General features: G+C 46.7%; 1 protein-coding gene across 6 annotated transcripts in view; it reads right to left on the bottom strand.

Moving 5' to 3' along the window:
• TMCC3 (transmembrane and coiled-coil domain family 3) overlaps positions 1-20,333 on the bottom strand; it is a 262,682-nt gene that overhangs the window by 152,224 nt on the left and 90,125 nt on the right. For 4 of the 6 annotated variants that reach the window (XM_082739315.1, XM_082739308.1, XM_082739318.1 and 1 more), the window contains one exon: positions 18,947-19,187. The exons of the other annotated variants lie outside the window; for them this stretch is intronic. The gene's annotated coding sequence lies outside the window, so the exon portion shown is untranslated. The remainder of the gene's footprint in view (positions 1-18,946; positions 19,188-20,333) is intronic. 6 annotated transcript variants of the gene reach the window in all.

Raw genomic sequence — 20,333 nt, 5'->3', positions numbered from 1 at the left:
GAGGAGGTGGGCCGGGGGCCAGGATGGGAAGCCCAGGGAGGAAGCTGGAGGGACTGAGGGGTGTGATGTGTCCGATGTCAGCAAGAGCTTGGTTCACACTTGGCGCCAAGGGCTCCTCTTCCCCAGCACGCAGGGGACGGTGGCCCAGGTGGCACATGGGATCCTGCTCCCCCAGCTGCAGTTAACTGGTCGAGAGCCCTGAGCAGCACGGACACCACCCCTCGGAGTGCCATGTGCCGCTTGGACTGGGGAGCAGGGAGAGAAGAGAAGCAGGAATAGAGCAGGGAACCACCCTGGTCTGGGAAGACATCCGTATTCTGATAAATGACTTTCATGCTAGGGCTGGCTCGAGTTGGTTTCTCTTACTTGGAACTATAAAAATCCCAATATATACCCAACAAGAGAGGCAGGAATATAAACGGCTGCATTACCTGACAGAAATGAAATATGTGCTAAATGGAGATCTAAGGAGGGGGCTGTGGGAGTTCGGGAGGAGGAGAGATGAATTTTGGCTGGGTTGAAGGAACGCTTCCAGAAGGGAGGTGGCATCTGGGCTGGCACTTGAAGAATCAGGATTTAGGGGGAAAGAAGGGAAAGGGTGCACTCTAGCTGAAGGATGAGCGCCAGCAAATGCCCAGGCGTGCAAGGAAATGGAGCTGTCAGGCGAATGTGGCCGCCGCCAGTCTCTGGCCTGCTGAATTCTTGTGCTAGCGCACCCTCCAAGGACCCAGGCAAACCTCCCTGCCTTCCCCCAGTGTCCACTAGGACACACAAGGTGTCAGATCACAGGGTCGAAAGCTCTCAGCAGAAGGGACAAGGGGAAGGAACAAGAGCAGAGGAAGAATGTGCTTTGTTTTGCACAACGAACGGTGCCAAGAAAGGAGAGGCGCAGGTGTGTCTGGGTGGCTCAGTCACTTAAGCATTCGACTCTCGGTTCCAGCTCAGGTCATGCCCGCAGGGTTTTGAGATCGAGCCCCAGGTCCCAGGTCAGAGCTCAGCATGGGGTTTACTTAAGCTTCTCTCTCTCTCTCCCTCTGACCCTTGCACCCCAACCCCATCACCACAGGTGCTCTCTAAAAGAAGTCAATCTTAAAAAATAAAATAAAATAAAAGGAGAGGCCTGTCTAGATGTTTCACCTAAAAGCCCCCATGTAAGCCAATCTGAGCCAGGCTGGGCTGAGGAGCTGCAGAACCCAACCAGGGCTGTCCTGGGCCAGCTTTCATTCATTATACTACTATGGTCTCCTCCTATGGGTGCACTTTGCCCATTTTTTGAACGTAGGATGTGCACACTAGCATGTTGGCATGAACTGCCTGGGCGAGCTCCCCACCCCCGCCCTAATACACTGAATCAAAGCTTCCTGCACTAACCCAATGGAGAGCTAGTGCTTTGACAGCTATCTCCCTGTCTCCTTGTTTGTAACACATAAAGAAAAGGTCTTTGCTTTCAACAGCCTTTGGGTTCTGTTCGATTTCATGCACTCCAAGTGGTGAGCCCCTGGAGTTCGGTTCCAAGAGCACCAGGCCAGCCCGTTGCAGCCCCTGCCCACTACCCCCAACCCCAGTATGACAAAACCGGCAGGCTCCATCTGTGTGCACCCTCACCAGACCAGGGCCCCCCACCCACTCATCTTTGTGTGTCCTGCACCTGGCACACAGCCGGCATGAGCGAGGGCTCCGTGCACTTGGTAATCTCAAGCTACCTCTGCTGAACCAGCACACTGCTGGTTGGGGGGAGGTGGGTAAGGCTGATATGGGAGAACTGATGAGGTTGGCTTGTGGAGCCTCTCAGATGTAGGAACACAGAACAAGTTGTTTTCCAAAAATGTGTTGGGGGTGCCTGGATGGCTCAGCTGGTTAAGCACTGGCCTTTGACTCAGGTCATGATCCCAGGGTCCTGGGATCAAGCCCCAGGAGGCTGGGTTCCCTGCTCTGAGGGGAGCCTGCTTCTCCCTCTCCCTCTCCCTCTGCCCCTCACCCAGCTTTTGCTCTCTCTTTCTCTAATAAAGAAAGAAAATGTTTTAATAAGTAAATAAATAGAAGTGTGGTGAAATAAACACAATTTACCACTTGGACTATTTTGAAGTCTGCAGTGATGGTCAGAGTGGTCATAATATTATGCAGGCATCACCGCCCATCTCCAGAACGCCTTCACCTTCTCAGACTGAAACTTTGGACCCACCAAACGCTAACCCCCCGCGCCCTTGGCAACCACCATGCTGCCTTCTGTCTCTCTGAATTTTATAACCCTAAGTACTTCGGTAAGTGCAATCGTACAGCATTTGACCTTTTGAAAACAACTGCCGTTTAAATGTGCTCTCAACTGTCAACATTTACCGAGCGCTCTCACTTCCGCCCGCGAAGTGGTCCGGGTGAGGATGACGGGTCTGGTTTGGGAGGCTGCGAAGCTGAGGGTCAAGAAGCAGAAAGGATCCGGGATCACCAGTGTCCCATGCTACAGGCGGTGCCAACCTCGGGGGAGCCTGCCCCCCGTGTGGAGGCGGCTTTGGGCTCTGGACAGTTGGAGGACCGTTAGGTCAACCCCCACCCTGGTGACCTGCTGCCTGAGGACAGAGTTTGGGCACCCAGTAGGGATTAGCAATGGAAGAAGGAGATAACCAATGGCGTAGAGTGGAGCCAGATAAAGGTTTAACCTTAGGCCAGGTGTGTCTCTCTCCGGTTGGAGGCCCGCAGCTCTTCACAGGGCAACTGGGAGAGGTCAAAGCCACTGCCAGTATGAATTATTAATCCGCAGTCGTGTTTGGAGTCCACTGGCGTCCGCGGCACAGTGGTCACGGCAGGAAGTGCTAAATGATTAATCCTCCTCCTGCCTGAGAATCTGGCTCCTGGGCCAGCTCCCTTGTTCTCGATTCTCAGGAGAAAGGTCTTGCTTCCCACAACCAGACCAAAAGGTTTGCTCTTTGTTTTCCGCATAATAATGTTGAATACTAATAACTGATTTGCAAACTGCCCGAGACTAGGGTTTCTTCAGGGCTGGTCGTTTGCTGGAATCAGAAATGTTTCAAACTGTGCATTATCTTCTAAATCAATGTGAAAAGCTCTTAGTGAATCTGAAGAAAATGAGCCGCATATACTTTGTTCTCATCAATACCTACTAAAATAACTTATTGGGGTGTGTGTGGGAACATGTATATAAGAGCTAATGTTAGAAGGTGGAGATGTTAAATGCTAGCTTAGGAGCACCGAGGTGGCTCAGTTGTTTAAGCCTCAGACTCTGCTTTTACTCGGGTCGTATCTCAGTGTCACAATCTCAGGGTCTCAGGGTCTCAGGATGATGAAAGGGAGCCCCGCATTGGGGCCTAAGCTCAGCAGAGAATCTGCTTGAGCTTCTCTTTCCCCGTCTCTGCGTCTCCTTCCTTCTGTCCCTCCCCCCATTCATGCAGGAACACTCTCTCTCTCAAATAAATAAATAAATAAAATCTTCAACAACGCTTGTTTAAACATGTTCGCACTTTTCCTTTCCTTTCCTTTCCTTTCCCGTAGGGCAGAATCAAAGGCTAATTAGTTTGACCCCGTGTGCCTCAGTTGTGCAGAAGTCCTAAAATTATGTCTCAGAATTTAAGATTAATCTCCCTTTGGGCTGGTTTGAAAACAGAAATCCTGTCTCACATTAAAACTCTGTAAGTGAGGGGAACCTGGGTGGCTCAGTGGGTTAAAGCCTCTGCCTTTGGCTCAGGTCATGATCCCAGGGTCCTGGGATCGAGCCCCGCATCAGGATCTCTGCTCAGCGGGAAACCTGCTTCCCCTCTCTCTCTGCCTGCCTCTCTGCCTACTTGTGATCTCTGTCTGTCAAATAAATAAATAAATAAATTTCAAAAAAAAGACTCTGTAAGTGAACAGGCTTGGTGAGGGGCTGGGTATGAGGAAGAACCAAGGAGACTAAAGAAGCAGAAGGGTCCTGGGAGGTAGAGCAGGACAACCTTCATTCACAACCTGCCTCCAGCACTTACTGAACAGCGCTCTAGGGCTCATCCCTTCATCTGAACCTCAGTTTCCTCATCTGGGAACAGGGCTCATAACTTTACCAGAGCCAGTACAGAGATTAAACAAGAGCTGTAATCCCAGCAACCATTCACTGAGTGCTTACAAACAAGCCAGGCCCCATGCTGGGGAAAACAGTCCAAGGCCCTCGACCAGTGAGAGCTATAATAACAAGATTATTGTCGCTGTTTACTGATAGCTCCTAGGCCTTCAATAAATTTAGAGAATGTGGGCAGGTTTCTTCCACCTTCTTAATAATTTAAAGTTTAAGATCCCATATTGCCTGAGTACCAAGTGTCTTACTTCCCAAACGCTGCCTTGAGCCCATTAGGATCTGCCTGCCTTCTAGCCCGTCTTCAAGGGAGGAGACGAGAAAGTGGACCAGAAGAAAGGAGAAAGAGAACTAATATATATTGATCAAGATGCCAAACATTTGTGGCCAGAAACTATTTCAAATGTTTGGTGTACAAAGATAATAAACAGGAACAATATTTTTTCCCCTTCTGTATTTGAGGACCAATGGACTGGCAAGGGACAGGGTCTCGGAGGCTAATGGTGAAGGGCCACCTCACGGCCTCTTCTGATTGTTGACAACAGGACACCCAGAAAAGCCAGGCAGCACCATTTACAGATGAGCAAACTAAGGCCCAGACAGGTTGAGAAGCAGCACTTTTCCCAAGGTTACACAGACAGCAAGAGTCCTGGCCCTTCCAGGAGATTACAGACTAATGAGGCACAGAACACATAAAGAGGAGCTATTTGGGGGTTGAGTGCAATGGCAGAGATGTGTGCAGGGGTTCAGGGACCCTATAGAGAGGCTTACCTCCAGCCTGAGCGGGCCAGGAAAATCTTTCTGGAGAACAAGGACCTCGCATTTTTTTATTTTTTAAGGTTATTATTAACATGCAACAAAATGCACAGATGTTAAATATTCAGTTTGGGATGTTTTGGCAATTGCATAAATTTGTGTAGTCACGATCAAAAACAAGCTTTAGAACATTTCTATGGTTCCAGAATGATGAGGGAGCAGAAGGCAAGCTGAGGGCAAAGCACACGTTGATACCTCACAACCCCCTCTCCCCACCCCTTCTGCCCCCAGGTGGGATATATGTGACATTCCTTGGGCACTCCTGGCTGCCCTGGAGCAAAGAGAAGGAAGAAAACAAGTGATTAACTGACAGAGGTCACAGTCACGCAGGACAGGAGTCTCCATCAGTTTGCCAGGCTCTTCATGATCTACAAGAAACAAAGCACGTTCCAGAAACCTACAGACTCAACTTCCTGGAGCCCTAACATCACCGTCCCCTCCACAGGACAGAAAATCTTATATAACAGCCAGTGCACAGCCTCACAAGCCCAGTGCGGCTCTTTCTGGCCACAGGTGCTGTCCCTGTGCTTTAATAAAACCACCTTTTTACACCCAACATGTGTCAAGAATTCTTTCTTGGCCATCGGCTCCAAACTCCAACACTCCACTCAACCCCACTCCATGTCAAGAATGTTCCCTCAGACCTCTTTCGAGTGAACACGTCTCCCTCCCCCAGCTTCTGATTTCTTTTACCACAGATCAGTTTGGGGCGTTCTTGGACGTCATAACAACACATCACCTGTGTGTTGGCTTTCGTCACGGCTCCTTCCGCTGAGCTGAGTCTTCAACACTGATCGGAATGTTAGGTGAGCAAAGGGGCAGCAGAGTACCAAGAACAGAAGCAGGCTGGTGACCGGGCCAGAGTTGGAGTCCGCAGGCAGGACAGGAAGTGGGGTGCTGGGATGGAAGGCAAGGGGAGAGGGGCCCATCCCAAAGGGCCCAGGACCCAGGTTTCGACCGGAGAGGCTTGGACTTTATTTCATAAAGCGAAGGGGAAGCTAATAAAGCCTGAAGCCGCTCCTGAGCCCCTGGGATGCACCTGCTTTGCACATGTTATAACACTTCAAATTCAAAATCTTAGGAGAGAGGTAATAATCCCCCATTGTATAGATGATCAAACTGAGGCTGGGAGAGGTGACGTAAAACTTCCTAAACGTAGGCCAGGATTCAAACCCAGCCTGGCACATAGCTTGCTTGTTCTACTGGTGAAAGCTCCCTTGGAAGGGAAGGGAGGAAAACCAGTTTAAACCAGGAAGAGCTCCAGGACAAAGGCAATGAAAAGTGCACACCCCCCTCTCTCATCCACACCCCCTTTCCCTACCCCACCCAGAGCCCCTCTCCCCGCTACTCCCAGGGAGCTTTAAAGGTTACTCTGCATAGGACCAAGGGCACTGGAAAGAGTCTGTAGGCCACAGGGAAGAGAAAAGGCTGGAAGTCTGGCAAGTCCTGGGAGATCAGGACGGACACTTCCTGGCATGCCCTTTTCTTTGGGGTGCTATTAATTGCTCTCCTGAACAACCTCAGAGAGTGAGCGGGCTGGCTTGCCCGCGCGAGACAAATTGAAAGAGATGCACTGTCTCTCACTTTTCTGGATTTCCTTAGCAATCCATCAGAAACCTTGGTGTACACTTCTGTTGGGGTTAAACCATGCTCCACTGACAAAGTAGACCCTGCAGCCATTGAGGGAAAAAAAATTCCCAAGACACAAAAAATTCTCTCAAATCTGTGTTTACTGAATTTTTAAAACCAATCTATCCTCTTATTCCTTGTGTCTCATTTTGTCACCTGATTCCTTTTACAATGATCCTAAGGCAACACTGAGAATCCTTTCCCAGAAAATGTCCTAAGAATGACTCTTCCCCTAACTAGCTTAAAATCTGCTCCAAAATGTGATAAAAAGTAACAGTGACCCCTCCCCCCAAAAAAAGGCTGGTGATATTTTAAAATTAAAAATTAGGAAAAAAATGAATTCATCTATGTCATACAATTCAAAGACATTAAGTAGACTGACTAAACTTTAGAAAGCCCAAGAGCTGTAGAGAAAAGCAGTTTAGCAACATGGCATGCGAACAAAAGAGCTGAAGACAGTCTGGGACATACAAAAAACTGTTAAGCTCCCTTAACTTTATTTAGGCATACTTTTTTTTTTTTTTTTTTTTTTTTAAGAGAGGGAGACAGTGGTGGGGGGCAGAGGGAGAAGGAGAGACTCTTAAGTGCAAGCATATGGACTTAATCCTTGACCCCGAGATCATAACCTGAGCTAAAACCAACAGTCAGCCAGCAGAGCCACCGAGGCAACCAGGTGCGGTGGTATTAAAGTTCATGCTCGTTTGGAAGAGGGTCCAGAAGTAAAGCAATAATTTTTTTCTTTCTTTCTTTCTTTCTTTTTTATTTTTTTAGTGCAAATCCCTGCCTAGGCCTCATGAGAGGCCTGGCCCTGCTCTGCCTCCAGCTGGCAATGAGACCTGTGACAAGCTCCTCAGCACTTAGTGGAGATTCACTTCACACCTAATCACACCAGCCAGAGCTTCAGGGCTTTTAGAGGGAGATGAGAGAGAGAGACAGAGAGAGAGAGAGAGAGAGAGAGTGTTAAAGTAAGTCTCTATTGTAGAAAACTCTGAAAATGTAAAACAAGAAAATGAACCACTCAGAAATAAAACTCAAGTCTTTCTTTCTGGTTTTCAAAAATTCATACACTATCCATTTTATTTTATGTACTCTAATGGGGCTCTGAATATTGTTCTACCAACTACCTTTGTCACTCAACACGGTGTCAGACACTGTGGGTTGTGGGACCCAATACTCATTTCCAATCTTCACCTCCCTGCCTACGCTCTAGTTTTGAAAAGCTAAATATTCACTTTATTAACAACTCCTGCAGCCAGAGTTGTCCACAGGACATTGTTTGGGCCAATAAGATGAAAGAGACATCAGTCAGGAGAATGCAGGAAAGTTTTTGCTTTCCTGACAAAAGGCAGAGAGAGCAGCTGTCACTTCTCTGCTCTAGAGGTAGACTCAATGCCTGAAGCTGCAGCAGCCCTCTTGTGACCATGAGGTATCTGTCATGCATTAGCAGGTTCACAGACACTACACAGATGTAGTGCTGCTGTGGTTAAACCACTGAACCAAGGCCGGCAGCTACCTACATTCCATAAATCCCTACTTAACTTAGCCAATGCAAATAATTTTTTTTTAAGTAGGCTCCATGTTCAGCATGGAGCCCAACACGGGATTTGAACTCATGATCCTGAAATCAAACCTGAGCTGAGATCAAGAGTAGGCCACCCAGGTGCTTCCAAATAATTTTTAATTAACTGTGGCCAAAAGTATTCTTGACATAAAGCTTTCTACACCACTAAACATTCTACAATATCATTTTATTTCATCATTTTTTTAAAAGTAGGCTCCACACCTAACATGGGGCTTGAGCTTGCGACTGTGACATTTAGAGCCAGTCAGCACCCCTCCACAGTATTATTTTAAATGGCTCCATAGTGTTCTAGCGCAGGGATGAGCTATAATTCTTTTAACCGGTTCTCTCTTGTTCAACGCTTAGATCATTTCCCATTTAGCACAGTGAGGAAAATTTTTACAGACAAGCCTTTGCACACATACCTGATATTTTCTTAGAATAAACTCCTAGAAATGGAATTTCCTGGTCAAATGGCATATATGCTTTAATTTTTATTTCTAAATTCTTATAAATATTTTAAAGAAGATTTTATTTATTTATTTGACAGAGATCACAAGTAGACAGAGGGCAGGCAGAGAGTGGGAGGGGGGAGCAGGCTCCCCACTGAGCAGAGAGTCAGATGCAGGGCTTGATCTCAGGACCCTGAGATTGTGACCTGAGCTTAAGGCGGAGACTTAACCCACTGAGCCACCCAGGTGCCTCTATTTCTAACTTTTTAAAAGGATTTTATTTATTTGAGAAAGAGGAAAAGAAGGGGGAGTGGCAGAGGGAGAGAAGAAGCAGACTCCCCACTGAGCAGGGAGCAGGACATGGGACTCCATCCCAGAGCCCTGGGATCATGATCTGAGCCAAAGGCAAACACTTAACCAACTGAGCCACCCAGGCGTCCCAAGGCATGTAAGCTTTTTTTGTTTAAATTAACATATAATGTATGATTTGTTTCGGGGTATGGGTGATCATCAGTCTTACACAATTCACAGTGCTCCCACAGCAGCACCCCAATGTTTATGGCATGTAAGCTTCTAAAGTCAACACCAATGTGTGCTCCAATCCGTGCTCTGTGAGTGTCCATCTCTATTTTCTACTCAATCTGGGGAACAGTCATCTCTTAAAATTAAAAATCAGGTTCTCCCCCTCAAATATACCTCATTACTATGAAATGCCTAAGGTTCTGTTCACAACTAACATCTCTGATTCAACTTGTGAAAAGTGAGAGCTATGAATGTGAGTTTCAGAGGACTGACAGCTGACTTCTGACTTGTAATTTATTTATGAGCAATGCTGATACTGCCGGAGGTGAGGTATACCTCTCGTCCACACAGATCCTCCCATGACCGTGAGCCTGGTCTCCTTTCAGGAGCATAGGGATCCCTGACCAAAAGTCAATGGAGAATATCTGTTGGGGTTCAGGGATGACCCCCAGAGACAAACGGTGGAAAATGGAAGCCAGACAGATAAATTCATCTATGGGAGGAAACATGCTTTAAAGAGAATAAGGAGAAAAGAAAAGGAGTAAAGAAAGAAAAGGAAGCTACCCAAGATGGAGCTCTCGCCTCACCCTCGGGGAGCTCGCACTCTGTCTCACCACCGTGTCAAGGCTGCCTTCCCTTCTCTGCATCCCCTCTACTGGGAAAGCGGCTTCTCTACATACTGGTAGCGGGTTCTTTCTTGTCATTCGTGCCTCAGCTCAAAGAGTACCTCCTCAGAGGGGTCATTTCTAATCACCCACCATAAAAGGAGCTTCCGGTGTCTTTCCCAACCTTCCTGGGGTCCTCTGCAAGGGTCTTCATTGCAATCACTTAATCACCCCCAGAAATGGTTGTGCTCATTTATGTGTATGTGTCGATCATCAGGCTCCCCACAGCAGAATGTATCCTCAACTGGAACTTAAACCCCATGGCTACCTCCTAAGCTTCTAGAAGAATGCTCAGCCAGTATTTGCTGAATGAATGAATGAACCAAGAATTCCCTAACCTCTAACTGAACAGAGACCATGGTGGAAAGCTGGGGGTGGAGTAGCTTCTCTGGGGAGCCAGTAAGACTACAGTTCTCGAAACAACTCCCAGGGAAGCCTGATGGCCACGGAGAGCTACCGCCTCTGGGCATCTCTGCCTCCCCCGCCCTATGAGCTCCTCTTCCACTGAACTCTGGGGGCCAAGGAGGGCACGGCATCTGGGGTCAGCTGTCCCCAAAGGTTTCAGAGGGCCTACTGTCCCGTAGGGGTTTTTACATTTCCAGTCAGGAGTTTGTTATCAGTCTTTTAAAAGTTATTTAAGTCTTTCTTGCTTGTGAAAATCTTCAAATTAACAAGGTACAGGGAACAGTATAAAAACTCCATGTATCCATCACCCTTAATTCATGTCCCTCCCCACACTGGATGGGTGTTGGAGCATTTTAAAGCAAATACCGTCTATCCTATCTTAAACACAATTTGTAAGTGTCCCGTGTCTTGAGGATGCTTTCAGAAGGAAGAGAAGCTTAAGAGTGCCCAAGACACGGATAAAGAATGCCACCAGGGCAGGGTGGCTCAGTGGGTTAAGCCTCTGCCTTCGGCTCAGGTCATGATCTCAGGGTCCTGGGATCAAGCCCCGCATCTGGCTCTCTGCTCTGCAGGGAGCCTGCTTCCTCCTCTCTCTCTGCCCACCTCTCTGCCTGCTTGTGATTTCTGTCTGTCAAATAAATAAATAAAAATCTTAAAAAAAAAAAAAAAAGAATGCCACTAGACAAAGGGTGCTGGCTGAGGTCCGATCCGATAGCAGCACACCACCTTCTCAGCAACCTGCATAAAAGGGCAAGTTTCTACCTAAATGCTCACAAACACATTCAGAAGGAACTAAGCCTTTGATCCCTGTGACAACTTAGAAGGAGCCAGGCCATTTTCCAAACAGTTACAAGCCAGGGCAAATGGACATTTCCACCTGTACCCAGTTATTCCGGCTGTCACCTCTCTGCTGACTTATCCCCCCTGCCTTATGCCTTTTAGACCCTGGAAGGAGCGTTGTTCACCACCTGGCACTGCCTTTTCTCTTTCCTGTCATGAACAAAACGGCAGTATTAATTACTGGTATTTCTGAGAGCAAGTGTTTTTTCGTTTTGTTTTGTTTTTAAAGATCTTATTTGTTTGAGAGAGAGAGTGTGTGTGTGAGCTGTAGGCGAGAGGAGCGGGGGCAGGGCAGAGGGGGAGGGAGGAAAAAAGAATTTCAAGCAGACTTGGCACAGAGCTGGACGCAGGGCTCTACTTCATGACCCTGAGATCATGACCCAAGCCAAAGCCCAGAACTGGATGCTTAACCCACTGAGTCACCCAGGCAGGTGCTCTGAGCACAAAGGGTTTCTGTCTAGCCATGGGGGGGGCGGGGGCTGCTCCGGGGTCAGGGGCCCTGAGCTCTCTGACTGCTGATCCAGTCAGGGATGGACACACAGACCCAGTGGATCCCTGCTCAAGCACAGGGCCTGGGACCTGAATGGCTGAATTAATGACTTGGAACCAAACAGGCCAGAGGCCCAGTAGAATGCTGGAGCCCTGACCCCCCAGGAGGCACACTGGGAGCACAACAGACAGACAAAACACAAATTACAAATACTAAGCAACTAAAACCAAACTGACAAATGACACATCAACAGGAGCTTGTCAAATGTATCACCTTAACACAAGAGTTATTTTCCTTCTTTCACTTCACTTCTGAGGCTTCGCCATCTGTAGACTCACTTTACATAGCTGGAGTCACGGTCAACGGGCAATTACATATACAGTTCCTCACTTAACATACCAAACACGCCGTCAGACTTCCTCAGAATTATTTTAAATGGCTTCCTGGTTTGTAGGTATGTCTGTGAAACCAACCTTAATTCTCCACTCTACTCCTTCAGACATTCATCTCCTTTGTGAATGGGATGTTTGGGGTGGGGGGGTGTCCAGGAAACGGCTCTTTTTGCCTTAAGTCTCTGCTCACCAGCATCCCCTCTTACCAAGAAGCACCTGACCCATGAGGTCTCCTTGTCTCTAGGCATTGGCCCTCCTGCAGCTTCTACGTGCAACACTCCCTTGGCTGACTCTGCCTGGCTGTTTCCTACCTACAGCTCAGGGCTCAGGTTAAGTGTCACTGACTCCAGGAAGCCTTCTCTGACTGCCCCTCCTGACTGTACCTCAAGGGTCAAGACACACCTCACACTCAGTGCCCTGTTTGTCTCGAGATCTGTCTGTCTGGGAGCGGAAGCCATCCTTCTTGAGCCTTCTTAGCTGTGCTGTCTGGGTCTCCCTTGAGCTTCAGCTCCCTCAGCTGTCGAAAGGGAAGTCAGGCAGTCTCTCCACCCTACTAGCAAGGGTAGGGCCAAGATCACAGAAGGCAATACCACAGAGGTGCTTTGTACAACATAAAGGGCTCTAAGAATGTTGGTAATTATTACCGATGACGTATCTCCCACCTGCTTCTAAGGAATAAAAGGCAGTCACCTAATTTTCATCTTTTGAGGATCCCAGATTCAGACCAATACTGACAGCTGATACATTTCGAATGCTTATGGATACTGTCTTGGGCATTTTCTCATTGCAGCTTCATTCAAATGAATGGGGTAATAAGATCTACCATCATTCTCATTTTCCAGAGGCTCGGAAAACAACAGTTTTCCTGGGGCTGTGCTCTGTCTTAGAACGTTATGCTGAGAACGCAGCGCGAGCCTCTCCCCACATACACGTTCACACACGAGAGTCCAGAAGTCCATGGACCCCCCTGAAGTCCATCTTCTTTGGACCCCTGTTCAAGGTCCTGCGTGCAGGAGAGGGAATTCTGCCGCAGAGTTCAAAGACGTATATACCCCCCAGGTCAGGGAGATTAAGGGAAAAGACCACGTCAGCAGGAATTCCGGAGAAAACCTCGCAGCCTGAGAACAGGCTGTAAATCGTGAGGTCTCACTAGACCTTGTCTCCCGGGCAATGTAAGGCTGGGCTGACCGAAGGCTGTGGTACTAGGAGCCATGTGGCATGAACACTGGCAGGGGCCAGGGGCTCGGGGAGGCCGACGCAGCCAGCTGTCAAGCTCTCATCACCAGCCCCGACGGCCAGGCCCTTCCTGGTAAAAATGGCTTCTGAGGACACTCACTGCTTGACATACTCCACCGACTGGAAGAGCAACAGCTAAACAGAACACGAGGAACCAGAATGGAAGGAGCAAGAGTCTGTCAAACCATCCGGCTTCGGCCTGCGATGGAAGCCGTGAGGCATCGTCGCGGGAGGGAGAGGCGTGTGCGTCTCACACTGAGCAGAGCGAGAGACAGCAGCCTGGTCCCCAGGCAGGCTGAGACCCGTCCCTCTGCAGAAAAAAACCCTTGGGATTGTGCCACGAGCCCAAATAAGCAGTTCAAACGTGAGAAGGAAACCTGTGGGCCAGACCGCGTTTCTCAGCGTGGCGCTGTGTGGGCGAAGCCTCGGAGACCACCTGGGAACGCAATGAGTGCAGCCAAAATGGTTTCCATGGAGAAGGCTCCCAGAACCAAGGAACAAAGGCTTAGGGAGTGTGCGGCATCCAGAAAAGCAGCCTGCTGGGTTGTGGGAAGTGTGGCTGGTCCTCACAAAGATGACGATGGAAAGGCACTGTCCTCCACACCTGCTTAAGAGAGGACACAGGGAATGCGGCTGCAGGGACTGGTTCGGGTGGTGGTCAGGCAGAGCTCCTGAGCATGGTCAAGGTTGGCACTCAGGTGCCAAAGAGGCACACACAGGAATGGTGCCGGGCAGCCCCTGAGTGGCAGGGAGGAAGGCCTTTCCATGGAAACAAATTTGTTTGCTTTCAACAAAGAGTAGGAGGGTCCTCTATCAAACATTCTGTTGATGGCACGAAAAAGGAGAACATTATAGGGGCACCTGGATGACTCAGTCCATTGTCGGACTCTTGACTTCAGCTCAGGCCGCGATCAGGCATTCTCTTGCTCCCTCTCCCTGTGCTCCTCCCTGTACTTGCACCCGTGCTCACATTCCCTGTCCCTAAAAAATAAATACTTTTTTTAAAAGGCAGAAAAGGGGCGCCTGGGTGGCTCAGTGGGTTAAGCCTCTACCTTTGGCTCAGGTCACAATCTCAGGGTCCTGGGATCAAGCCCCGCATCGGGCTCTCTGCTCAGCAGGGAGCCTGCTTCCTCCTCTCTCTCTGCCTGCTGCTCTGCCTACTTGTGATCTCTGTCAGTCAAATAAACAAATAAAATCTTTAAAAATAAATAAATAAATAAAAATAAGGAGGCAGAAAATTATAGGTCCACAATCCTTTATCTGTAATTCTGAAACCCCCTAAGTTCTAAAAACTGCAAGTTTTTTCTGAAGTGTATGCAAAGCATTCGATAGCACAAATCTGACCTGAAACGACATAATGACAGTCTTTACTTATTCCATCCAGTGTGGATAACGGAAGTCACGCTGCAGGTGTACATGTGTCTGACTATGGAGTGCTAGCCTGGTCCTACTGGGGGTCTGATGCAATATAAAGTAAAATAAGCAAAGAATTTTCTTTAAAATTTCAGAACCGCACTTATGGACACGGGTCTACTTTTCTACACATCAGTAAAAATGAGAGGAACGTCGAACCACTTGGGATGGAGTGAACAAAATCAAAAAGAAAGCTGGTCTTGTTTTGTCTCTTGGTAGGAACATGACTTTGGAACAATCTGTCTCTCTTCATGGGGGCAACAGAGAAGCCTGCCCTTAGGTTTCTGTTTATAGTTTACTTATGATGTTTACTTCTATTACACTCCAGCTCTGCACCCATGGAAGTCCCAAGTAACACCAGACTTTTCATTCATACAGTAAAATCTGGAAGCCTGTCTAGTGCGATGGTGAGAACGGGCCGTAGTCATGGGGTCACCTGCCCCTCCCCTAGCAGAATGGGAATGGATGAACCTGATCCCTTTCATCTCCAGGAGTCTACAATTTTAGAAAACGAGAATAAAACCAAGTTAAAAATCCAGTTTTCTCAAGGATTCAAATCGTGTCTTCAATGAACAAGAGTGAAGTCTCCAGACTCTTCTACCAAATGATCTACTTCTCCAGGTCTGTGATGAAAGAACCATGTTGGGGGCTACAGAACACGGAAAGAGGATGGAAAAGGGGACGCAAGATGATTTGTAAGCAAAAGGGACCCAAAGCCAGACACTACCACTTAATAGCTGTATAACCTTGGGAAGTTTACCCGCCTGAGGCTGAATATTGGGAACTAGAAGAAGAACTATACTTTCCTCCTAGTGTTTTTATGCAGATCGAGTGGCATGTAAGACATCCCCCCCATAGTAGGCACTCAGCATAGGGGCAGGTCTCACTGTTGTCACTGCTCGATTCTGGAACCTGAGCAGAGCTTCACTGCCTATCTCACCAGATTGCCTGGCTCAGCAGAAGGTGGGGTACTGACTTGATGAGCACAGAGCCAGCAAGTAATAAACACACATAGCAACAAATCGTACTGGAACACCAATCTCCCTCAGCTGATAACTGCTTCCCCAGCTCCTGCATTTTCTTTGTTAGAGGAACTAAACAGATCCTAATGGCTGTGAAACCAAGCTGTCTAGAAGAGGATGCATTTCATCAGCATCAGAGTTTCCATGAGAGTCTGGCACCGTGGGAAAGCCCATGCAAAGACGTGGGCTCTTTTAAAGGAGACTAAGAAAGAAAAAAAATCCACACCTTGCACAGTGTCCAGAGAGGCTTAAGTAACCTGGCATGCTTTCTGAGGCCCATCTGACTCCCTTTCCTTCCAGGCGACAAGCATTTACCGAGCAAGCACTATGCAGCCAAGCACAAGAGGCGCTGGGCACAAAGATGAGAGGACACAGCCCCTTCTCTCTAGCAAGTCGGGCCTGTGGGCAAGCCGGATGTGCATCTCAGTACAGCACAGGCTCGAAGTGCTAATGACGGAGGTCTGAGTGAGTAGCACAGAGGATGATTATCTAAAACACAAAAGATTTAAAAAGAGGTTGATTTTAATTCCAGTGAAGTTGATATACCATGTTATACTAGTTGCAGGTGCACGATATAGTGATTCAACAGCTCCATATGTGACTCGGGGCTCAGCAAGGTAAGTGCACTCTTAATCCCCTTCACCTACTTCACCTTCCCCCACACCTCCTCTCTAGGAACCATCAGTTTGTTCTCTATAGCTACGCCAAGCTTGGTTTGGGGGTTTTTTTGTTTGGTTGGTTTGGTTTTGGTTTTTCTCCTTTTATCCCACTTTGTTCACCATTTTGTTTCTTAAATTCCATGTGAGTGAAATCATATGGTATCTGTCTTTGACTGATGCATTTCTCTTGGTGTTATACTCTCTAGATCCATCCACGTTATTGCAAATGGCAAGGTTTCATTCTTTTTATGGCTGAATAATATTCCATGGTATATAAATACCTCATCTTCCTCATCCATTCCCTTATCAAGGATGCTTGGGCTGCTTCCATATGGCAGCTATGGGAAATACTGCTGCAGGAAGCACAGGGCTGCACAGATCCCTCTGAATTCGTGTTTTCATATTCTAACACTACAGAGATGTTTTTATATTTCCTTAACATAAAGTATTTCCCTAATGTTGGAATCTCATACAGTGAACATGGGTTACTTTTGAAATTGGAAAAAAGTTGGGGCACCTGGGTGGCTCAGTGGGTTAGGCCTCTGCCTTCGGCTCAGGTCATGATCTCAGAGTCCTGGGATCGGGCCCCACATCGGACTCTCTGCTCAGCAGGGAGCCTGCTTCCTTCTCTCTCTCCACCTGCCTCTCTGCCTGCTTGTGATCTCTGTCTGTCAAATAAATAAATAAAATCTTAAAAAAAAAAAAAAGAAGAAATTGGAAAAAAGTTAAAAGGAAGAATAAAGATGGCGGTGTGGTAGGCACAGATTATTTAGCAGATATTCAAAAAAAAATGAGACGAGTGCCCGAATTTGGGACGATAATAGCACTTTGGGGGAAAACCTGAGAAGAAAGGAGGGGCACCCCACAACACCTGGAGGTAAACGTGACGAGTCAGGCTTCCCTGAGAAGGTGACCCTTCAGGGGAGACTTGACTAAATGAGGCTTTGCCAGTGGGAGTGTAAATTGGGGCTAAGAATTGCCTCTTTCAAGGGCGCTCTGGGAGTATTCATCAGTATTTAAAATGTGCATCCCCTTTGACCCAGATGTTCCTTTCCTGTGGAGAGGAACGTCAGAAAACACACAAAGAGGTCTATATATCACTGTGTATAACAAGAGGATAGTGGAGCAACATAAACATCCAACGATATGGGATTATTTATATAAATTATGATGGAGCCATACACCAGAACAATAAAGCCATGAAAAAGAATGAAATAAAGCTCATATACAGCATACTACATTTTAAAAGACAAGTCATAGTGTGTGATCCTTTTCTGTAGAAATGATTTTGTATATTATTTACACATAAAAATGTTCATATATGAATAGGAAAAGTCTGAGAAGATATACAACCAACCACGTCAGGCATATTAGCCCTGGTGCGGTGGGGACAGGGAGAGGGAGGAATTCTCCATGACTCTATACTTACATTTTTTACAATAACAATTCATTCCTTTCATCTTTTCAAAAGGGTTTCTTTTTAAAGAATTTACTAATTGGACACTTACAGATAACGAAAAGAACAGGGATTTTAGGGAAAATGTGTGGTCAGAAACGGTTTAGGCCTGCGTGAACACAGAAGGCAGGAGAGTCCAGGAGATGAGATTTAAGAAAGATCCTGGAGAAGACACAGCAGCAGGATGTTGGCATGGAGGACGGCGAGCAGCAGAGCAGTGACGGAACAGGGAAGGGACAGGACCCGGGGCTACCGTCCAGAGAGACAAGAGCGCTGCCGATGAGAGTGGACTGGAGATTTTCAAAAGTGGGAAGCAGCTACTTTATTCGGTAGGAAGCATCTGATCAGCATATGTACATTCTTTCAAAGAAGAGCATCTATTAAAGAACTAGAAGCCAAATGTTCACTAAATACCTACCATACCTTTGTTAGCACAGCCAGAGAGGGAGGCGGGGGGGGGGGGGGGGGTAGAAAATTCTCCTCAGCAACAGAATAAGCTAAATGCAGTAATTAAAATGCCAACTTATTCACGAGTTGTTCCACTAAAACACCAGCAACACAATGGGAAAGGCCCTGAAAGGCAAACCTGTCATCCAAGGGGAGTTTTAGACCGAAGTGCACGGCCCTATACTCAGCTCTGTACTCCGGCTTCTCCTTTCTGGCTCTTTCCTTTCGGTGGAGCTTGCTCACCTCATCCCCTTTTTCTGAGCACAGTCCTCCTCTCAGAGAGATCTGAGGTAAGTCATTTACACCTCAATGTGAACTTGCAGTCATTCGGTTACATATCAACGTATTTTCATTTTAGGTCTTAGCTGGAAATGCAAATCACTTATTTAGAGAGAGCCGAATTTGTTGAAAGCAATTTTGAGCATCAGGCAGCAGGGAGAGGGGGAAGGAGGGGAGTGGTTCTCGGTAGCCATAGGGGACAGGGTCACCTGCATTTGGAAGATAACTATGTCTAAACAACTCAGAAACACTCTCTCCAGACTACTTTGGCCCAGGGTTCCTATGCAGACTCCTAAAACACTGATGAGGGGGGAAGGAAAGCAAACACTCCTGTACCACTTCCCTAAAACCCACCAGCTGAACTTAAGATACAGCGATTTTCTGGTTGGTTTAATTAGTTGTAGACAAGAAAACTAGATAATTCTGCTGAAAGAGTATGCCTCTGTGGTTAGGTGTCTCTTTGGCTGTCTACCTCCTGCAAATGAGCTCCATAACTCTAAGCTTTCATCTCATACTGTGTTACAGGAGTATTACTTTGGCAAGTTTCAATGCTGACAACCCAAGCATCTCACCATCATCTCTGGGCAGTCTGGTAGGTTAAAAATTACCTTTATCCAGTCCTAAAAAAAGGTCTCAAACGATACCAGACAGATCCTGGGAGCAGTACCCGAAATATTACAGTTGAAACACTGCCCCACTTTTGGACAGGGGCTTCAATTAGGAAAATGTGATGACTGAAAATTCTTTAAGTTGACTTTATGCATTCCAATCTGAAGAATAAATTTAAGGCATCTGGCAGCTGATGGGGGAGTAAGTGTACAGTGGGCTGATTTCCTGTACTCCCAATATCTGAAACAATAAAAGGAGAAAATAATTAAAAAATATATTTTTAGGGGCGCCTGGGTGGCTCAGTGGGTTAAGCCGCTGCCTTCGGCTCAGGTCATGATCTCAGGGTCCTGGGATCGGGTCCCGCATCGGGCTCTCTGCTTGGCAGGGAGCCTGCTTCCCCCTCTCTCTCTCTCTCTCTGGCTGCCTCTCCATCTACTTGTGATTTCTCTCTGTCAAATTAATAAATAAAATCTTTAAAAAATATATATATATATATTTTTAAAAGTCCAACTTAGAAAGATTAACATGAGTGACCATTTTTTACCTATCAGATGGGCAAATGTTTTTCTTTAATATGCTTTACAGTGTGGGAGAGTATTTAAGGAAGCAGATGCCGGTGGGAGTATAGGTTGTTACATTTTTTCAAAGAATAATTTGAAGTTTTGTTTTAAATGTTTTAGAAAAGATTTATTATTTGAAAAAAAGAGAGCAAGAGAGAAAGCATACCCATGCGGGGATGGGCAGGGGCAGAGGCAGAGAGAAAGTCTTAAGCAGACTCCACTCTCTGAGCATAGAACCTCATGCAGGGCTTGACCTCATGACCCTAATCTCACGACCTGAGCCAAAACCAAGACTTGGAAGCTTAAGAGACGGCACCACCCAGGTGCCCCTTAAACGTTATTTTAATGTGCAAACCCTATGATGCAGCAATTCCATTTCCAGGAATGTATCTTAATAAAACAAACAAGTATACAAAGAAACAAGCACAAAGACAATCTTTTTAGGGATACCTATAACAATAAAAAGTTGGAAAAATCAAAAAGGTCCTGCATAGTGAGCTGGAGGTAAATTATTAAATGGAGCACTATACAGCCATTAAAACTAATAATGCAGAAGTATGTATTTGGAAATACATTCATAACGTGTTATTAATGACAACAGTAGGCCAAAACAATATACAGCATTTTTTACACTTTTGTTCACTTTTGTTGAGCAATATATACACAAAGAAGATAAACTGAAAAGTGTTAAGTAGTTTACCTGTATATACACACAAACTCTACACATAAATTGAAAAAGTGTCCCTGATTCTCTGCCAAATGTACCAGCACCAACCATGACACACAGGTATGTGAATTTTTTTTTTTTTTAAAGATTTTATTTATT

Source organism: Mustela nivalis (assembly GCF_964662115.1).
Source record: "Mustela nivalis genome assembly, chromosome: 7".
NCBI classification, from domain to species: domain Eukaryota; kingdom Metazoa; phylum Chordata; class Mammalia; order Carnivora; family Mustelidae; genus Mustela; species Mustela nivalis.
Note: the sequence above shows the minus strand (reverse complement) of the source record. Positions and strands in the feature narration are given on the sequence as shown.